General features: G+C 43.0%; 1 protein-coding gene across 1 annotated transcript in view; it reads right to left on the reverse strand.

The window, feature by feature from the left end:
* Positions 1-8,034, reverse strand: part of LOC102372050 (protein FAM19A5) — a 398,392-nt gene that overhangs the window by 321,180 nt on the left and 69,178 nt on the right. The gene's annotated exons all lie outside the window — the stretch shown is intronic.

Genomic DNA, 8,034 nt, shown 5'->3' on the forward strand with positions numbered 1-8,034 from the left:
CTGCTGACATGATGAAAAACAAAATCTGTTGGCTCTTTAAATCTTGCCTACCCATCTAATACAACAACACTGATAACTGTTTAGAAATGCGGTTGCATACAACTTGCACACGTGTGAAAGCTTTTGCTTCTTGCATGTCTGAAAAGAATGCTTGGACCATAAATCCAGGAAAGCAAGAGTGAGGGCTCAAGATGTGTGCCATGAGAATCTTTGGAAAAGCAGATGCCATGTCAGTGAACTGTAAGATGACTTACCCCAGGAAAAAGGAGACAGGCTCACATAGCTCAGCCTCTCTGTCATTTAATTCTTTTGGTTGCCAGCAGGAAAACTATCACATTACTTTAGCTTCACTTTGACTAAATCTATAGAACTTTGTTTGTTTACTTTTTCCTGTAAGAAGAATGAGAGTTTAAAAATAGCAAAACATGACTACAGATGACTGAAAGGACAGAGATGGTTCCTTGCTGGCAAAAATAATCAGGGAAAAAGGTAAAAGGGAAAGTGAATATAGGAAAAAAGTCAATGGCTGCATCTTTGCTGCTGTGGAGGATGCAGGTGGTGACAACATAGGGTGGCAAATACTCCTTGTCCATATTGAAGCGCATGCTCAGAGACCTCCAGCATCCCTTCAAGTGGCCAAAAGCAATCATATAGGATTGCTCAACAATTATGCAGGACCTGTTACAACAGGTTGAAGCATTCCTGTCTGCAGTCCAGTTGCCCTTTATAGGATTTCATGAGTCAGGGGACAAGTTAGGCCAGATCCCTGATAATGAGGGGAGGTACAATGACTCTACTAACCTTGCCCATTCTCCACCAACTGGGGACAGGGTTGGGGTGCAGAAGCCCCTGGCATTGTGCCCAGCTGTTAAAGATGTGAGTTGCAGAAGACCCTGGCATTGTGCCCAGCTGTTAAAGATGTGGGTGAAGCAGCCACAGTGGTCAACAACTCCCTGCAGCACAATGGAGTAGAAGCCCTTGCTGTTGGTGAACTTTACAGAACCTTCAGATGGACAGAGGATGGAGACGCTCAGGTCTGCTCAGGTCCCTTCTGACCCTACCAACTATGAAACTATGACGCGGGTGCCATTGATTGCTCCCATAGAGCTGGGGAAGCCCATCCAGAAGAAGGCAATAACAATCTTATACAGGTTGCCAATGTGAACAACACTGTTTGCCAGAACATCCTGGATAATACTACACACTTCCCAGATCATGCTTTGGCCATTAACTTGCCCATGCCAAACTGGCTGGTGGTGGAGCAGTGGCTGTCAGCAGTGGTGAGCTTCCATATGGCAATGGTGATGCACTTCTCCAGTCAGAGATGGCCTTATGCTGATGTCCTCTTGCTCAATGTAGGGAGCCAACTGGCCAAAGATGAAGGTGGCTTGGCTCATGCAGAAGTTCTGCAGCCACTACTCATCATCCTAGGTACCCAAGAAAACCCATTCCCACCAGTCACTGATCATGCTGCTGGCCCCAAAGTTCTGGTAAATAGACATGAGTTGCTTCTCAAGCAACACATAATCAGTGGTGTCTAGGAGGGCCATGTATTCATCAACTAAGTGGAAGTTGTCAGCTGCCTCCAAAGAGATTGGTGGTGGCATGTTCTGGTAAGTGGATCTGCCAGGTCATCAGGCTCGTGAGCCTTGTGCAAGAGGGCATATGCTAGAACAAGGAGCTTTGAGATCAGCTGTGGATGGGTAAATGAAATGACCCTAAGCCCCGGCTGAGATTTATGCATGGTGCCAAGATGGATGTGGTACAGTCCCCAAGTCCAGTAGCCTCTGTGAGGGGCACAGAGCTATGGCAGGGTACAGGAACATAAACTGATGCATGTACAGTTAATGAGAGGGGACTGATTCTTGGTCTCTCCTAGAAGCCGCTGGGCAGAAAGGGAGGGAAGGAGAGGTTAGTGTACATGGGAGTTCCTGTGATGCGGCTAACCAGTCAGGACTGTTCTTTGCACTCAGCTGCCCTTGACACTCTCTGACAGGCTGGGGAGCCCACAGAGCAGGCTGAGAAACAGCTACAGAGCCCCTCTGGTTGTGGCCCATCACTAGTGTAGTCTACCTTCATGGTTCCCACCATAAACACCAGCTGCTTATACAGTTCTCAAGCAGTAGGGGTTCAGTCTGCTCAAACTAGATCACAAAGTTTCAACCTGTTCATTTGAAAGTTTACACACCACACACCCTTAGAGAGCTTGGATTCAAGATAAAGCACTACTTGTATTGAATGACTACTCTTTTCAACTGATCAAGATGGTACGACTTCCTTTGCAACTCGCATCTCTTTCACAAGGAACTGAGAAAGAGGAAACTATTGGTGAATTTAAGAATGCAATATGTCAACACAGATTTACAGTTAAAAAGGGAAAAGATTTAAGCTATAAACAGGAATCTCTCATCAACATGGAGAAAAAGTGTGAAAGTGCAGATACTAAGGTAAGAAGTGGATTTAAGTGATTCTGTGTTGAAATCCTCTTCCTCAGGTCAGGAGGCAATAATTTCAATTATGATAAAAGATAAAGCCCTACAGAATAAGATGGAGGAACTTTAAAACTGTACATAAATCTGATGTCTTCAGACAGTAAGTATTCTTGAGCAAATTGAGGGTTTGGAATCTAAAAATTACTTCAGAGATTGGTATCTGATGTGTTCCTTCAGGCTAATTCATGCGTCACAATGAAGTTGACCTATGTCCAGGGGTATCTGCAGAACATTCAACTACTTCAACTTTCCACAAGCAGTCTGGTAGCACGGGATAAACAAAACTGCCTACACTTTTACAAATCTGAATAGTCAGTATTCCAGAATTGGAATATGCTAAGATGATTTAACTTATCTTAGGAAGAGGAGACATCCTTGAACAGTAAGATGACAGTCTGAGATCTGGAATTATTCTGTTCAATTTTTTTAAAATCCAGAGTCAGCACAGGGTAATCAACACAGAGTACTACTTTAAATACCAAATGAAACACTGTTATTTGTTCAGGATCAACTGAAATCTGCTCAAGTGCAGAGCAGAACAATGTATGCTGAGAACAGTAATTATTCTTATCCTGTTCCCACTAAGATAAAGAACTATACACATTTTTGAGAGAAAGAAAGGAAAGATTAGGCATCATTCTTTAATATGAACAAAGGGTTCCGTTTAAAAAAAATTAAAATCTTTCATCAGATGTTCTTCTGTCAATACAATCAATTTCAGTTTCAGTTGTTCTTTTGGCATTAATAAGTTATTGGACACACATTCTATGTTATGACATGCAATGACTTAAAACTGCACATGTAGAAAAGGATCATATTAATAAGACTTGGTAACATTTTTTTGAACACTGTACTCTAAGGTTTAATCTGCTTCTCTCAAGCAAAAAAGCTGAAGTAAGTTGACTTCAATAGGATATAAGAAATATGAAGATACCTTTGATTACTCCTACAGTAGGCAGCAGGGTTCACCAAGGACAAAATGTGTTAAACCTTTTACCATTATCCACCACTTACCAAAGCAAGCAAACTTGTATATATTAGAGACAATATTTAGAAAGATAAATTATTAATGAAGTACCTATATGTTATAGATCCCTTTACTTTGATGTGACTCAAAGAGACAAAGGAGCTTGTTTCTGGACATAGAATTTATATCTAGTCTTGGAAAGACTGCAGTCTTAAAAAGAAAATGAAGAGTTATTGTGGGTAGGTCTACATACTGGCTCTGTGAAGCTCTTAAGGTTGCCACCAAAAAAGAAACTCTCCCCATCTGTTCCTGTTCTGCATGCTCTGAACCTGGAACTGAGATGGTGAATGCACTCTAGGGGCACATCCAGATGAGCACACACATGTGGTAGGCGGTGCTGCAGACCCGTCTGCAGTGGCACACAGCACACACACTGCACATGGAGGCATTCCCCATACTGCTAATTTGCAGCGCAGCGGAGGAGGGGGTGGACACTGGGATATTTCAGTGTCAAAAAAACCCGTGCCTAAAAAAAGCAGAGTGGCGCACATGGTGGCAGCACATGCTACCTGAAACCAGAGCCTGGCCAGCCAGAGCCATGCTCTGGCAGCCGGTAAGGCTCCCTGCTGCCAGACCGCCATGGCTTTATCCCCCATAAGCCCCCAGAACCCCAGATAATATAGGTGCTGGGCCCAGCCTCCCCTACTGCACCTGGGGCAACGTGCTGTGCACCAGAGCACACATGCATAGGCGTTCCCCAGGGACAAGTAGCCTCAGCACATATTGTATTGCTGCTGTTTGCTCCTGCTCATGGGGGTGCACCCTCAGGGTACTGATCAGTGACCATGCCACACTTGAGATCTTGGTCTTGCAAGAGTTGAGGGCAGATGGGGTATATCCCTATAGTGCCCCTACTGACATATTTCCAGTTTCAGAAAAGGGTGGGCAAGGCAGAATCCTTGACAGCAGTGCAGAGGTAAAGTAGACAGTCTCTCCCAACTCTGGGGAGAAAACTGAAGAAAAGTAACCTCAAGAAGAACTACCATTAACCTAGAATTCTAGTTCCACTAACTTAGTTTCCCTGCCTTCTCATAACCCTTCACAAGCAAACACTGAAGGCATGTACTCTGCAATCCAAAGCGTGCTTGCAGTTCCTGTACATGTACTTAAGCTAACTTTAAACCAGCTAGTTTAGGTACTGGTAACTGTTCTCTGTAACAGTGTGGGTTTTATTTCAGGCTGCTAAATCTTCCAAGGAAACTCAAGAGATTACTTAGACTACTCCATGTTGAGTTCCACATTGCTACATCTACTATTACTATCACACCCTGAGCTAGGTAGGCAGAAGCTAGTTCAGGTACATCTATGAGCTGCAGTGATGCTTTTGATATCTACAACTTGAAGCAGCTCCCTCTTCCTCCCTTCCCTCAGTCCACATGTCTCCAGCATCTTCAAGTTGGCTAGGAACTAAACTAAGCAGCATGGAGAGTAGAGGAAGTCAATCACTCTATCTTCAGGGCCAAAGTCTCTTATGCAGTAAAGAAGAGGCAATAGCTGGGACAAAGACAGCAGCAGCTGCGCTGTGCAGCCACTATCCAGGTTGCTCAAGTGCTTAGTTACACCTCTGCTTTATGACCAGCAGAGGTATCAGCTGCCTTGGTCACTATCTAGACTTTAGTTGCAGCTAGGACAAGCATGCAGGAAATCCAACAAAAAATCTGAGGCAGCAATATGCACGCTCTTTTTCAAGATTTTACATAAGATGACAGAAGATTTTCAGGCATTGTGTAGAGCCCCTACAGTCATGAATCTGCTGTACAATTTCCAGACAGAAACCTCCAGTGTACCATCTTTAAAAAGTGGTCACCAAAAAGCTATGCCTCATGGGAGGGGTTTACTTGATATTTCTTTTGTCTTGCCTATGGGGTATTGCAATAATTATAGCTATCTAGAGAACATTTATGTGAAGGATTGTATTCACATTTTAATGTGATTGAAGAAATACCTGCTCCCTAATTCTTGTATTAATATTTCTATTGTTTAAAATCTCATGAATATGAAATCAACTCATAACCAATTTTGTGGGGTTTTTCATTTGTCATCCTATGTTTGAATTTGTATATTCCTGTTTACAAGTGTTTCTCCGCAGTCATAAACTAGACAGTTTGTTTTTAATTAATCCAATTTTCTTAGGTAATCTTACAACTAAAGCAGCTGGATTTAAAAAAGGCATCATAAAACTTGCAGCAAAACTGAGATTTGGTGACATTCTATGTAGAAAAAAATATGATTGACTACAGGCTATGGAACTAGGACTGGATTAAAGAAAATATACATCCTATTTCTGACCATATAATGGGGCACAAACCATAGTCCTAACTACTATAGTGAATGCTAATAATGGCAGGGGTCAGCCACATGAGTCCTTTCCTTAGATGGTGGTACTGTCCCCCCCACATACACAGAACTTTCTGAGGGGTCGGTAGCAAACCCCTGCTTTGGAGTGTAAGGCCTCTGTCCTCTCTAACGGTGCCCAGTGTGCTTGAAGACAGCTGTACCAAACTAGAGAGGAGACAGCCCCTGCATTGGTTCATGGGCAGTCTCTGCTGTCAGGATCGTTTGAAGAAATCAAATGTACAGTGAGGGAGAAGGAAAGTTGTAGCTGGCCAAAGAAGTGGTGACAGGTCTTTTGCCTGCAATAATACAGTGGCTCTCATCTCCTAGCCTCCAGAAAACAACAGTGTCCCATTACCACAGTTGGAAGTTGGGGCAAATAGATTTCCTGCAGAGAGGCCCCTCCTTATCATCACCCTGGTGGTATCTGGAACATTATTCAAAACTCCCTCTTCATGGGCTCCTGGATATCACTGAAATGGCAAAAGGACTTTCTCTAACTATAGCCTAAGAAACAGCTAGCAAAGGGCTAACATCCTGGCATGAAACAAGTCATAGAAAAAGTTTTTATATTCTACCAACCTGTCTGGCTGCCATGGGTGATATACACTAACTGCTCTTAGAGTAGAAGGCTGGGTCTGCCATGCAAAGGAAGAAAAAAAAAGATCCATTTCATTTCTATGCACATGTCCATCTGATTCATCACACTTAACAGATTTTACATGGATTTTTGAAAATATATCTGTTATGGGGGGAATGTAGTAAATTAGTTAACAGGAAAACCAGTAAATCAATGAGTGCAGCCAATCAAAGCATGCAATCAAATGGTTGCACGATGAGTTCTTCATAATTTTCTAATGTAAAGAACTTGAAATGTGGTTGAGGATGACGGAGAGCTAGAACATCAGGAAAACTTGAGGGTAGAAGAATGGAAAATAAAAGAATTCCCTTAAATATTCACAGCTATACTTCATATATAGGGGGAGGGGGATGTAGACATTCACACACTCAAAGCCTCTTAAAATGTATTAAAAAACTGCACAAGGATACTTTCGTCTCTCAAGACAATTAAGACATGACTGTTCTTTATGCTTCGTTACCACAAACTCCATTTAAATGCTCCTTTAATCTGCATCTACTCCTTATACTTTGTAAAACCTGTTGAGAAAATTAGTTGAGAATTTTTCTTAGAAACAGTTTTTGGTCACATCTGGAGTACTCTGTTCAGTTTTGGGCCCTCTGCTACTGAAAGGATATGGACAAAGGATGTGAACAAATTGGAGAGAGTCCAGTGAAGGGCAATATAAATGGTGAGGGGCAGGTGGACTAGATGACCTCCCGAGGTCCCTCACAACCCTAACTTTCTATTATAGGTCAGTTAATTAAAAGTCAAAATGCATGTAATCCATTTGTTTCAGGCTTCAAAATATTTCACAGTAGTAATTTTATCCAAATTACAAGCAGATGCAGTATGTCATGGGGAGGCTGGTGGCTTTAAAATGGCCTGCTGCCCTTGGCCTATCTATGTAGCAGTCCAAATATAATTCTGAAATGAGGTTGGGGTGTTGTAGCTTTAATAGTCCAAGAAGTAAATGAGTTTCAAGAAGAAAACATTCCATGACAGAGACACTGCCGATATCAAATATATGTTTTTTAAATCTCATAAAACATTCAGATGGTCAGAAAAGATACCTATTTCACCTTTGCATTCTTCTTAACAGAATGTCAAGTCCACTGCTCTCCCTGTATCTCCCAGGGCCAGTCATCTCATCATAAAAGGGCCCTACCAAAGTCGCAATGTTGTGATTTTTGCAGAAACCACAAAATTGGTAAGTCCCCCATGAAGAAATCCAGTCCCCATGAAAAAGTGTGAATATGACCACTGGGGAGGGGGGAGGGGGAAGCATTGCAAAAACAGAAAAGGGCATGAAGCCCTAGCATCCTGAAGCATGGTGAGGAAGAAGGGAGGAGAAGGTGGGAGATTTTCATAGCAGAGCACAGGAGGCCCCGCCATGCCCCTGATTGGCTGGGGGACCCCAGACATCCCACTCTGCCCTGGTGATTGCCAGCTGGCCATCTGGCCACAGAAGTCCCACTCCTCCCCAGAAATTGACCATGGCCATCTGTCAATCTCCAAGGAGGGGAGGGACTTCTGGAGCCCCTTGGCTAGTCCGGGGTGGG

Source organism: Alligator sinensis, unplaced genomic scaffold (genome assembly GCF_000455745.1).
Source record: "Alligator sinensis unplaced genomic scaffold, ASM45574v1 scaffold361_1, whole genome shotgun sequence".
Classification (NCBI taxonomy): Eukaryota; Metazoa; Chordata; order Crocodylia; family Alligatoridae; genus Alligator; species Alligator sinensis.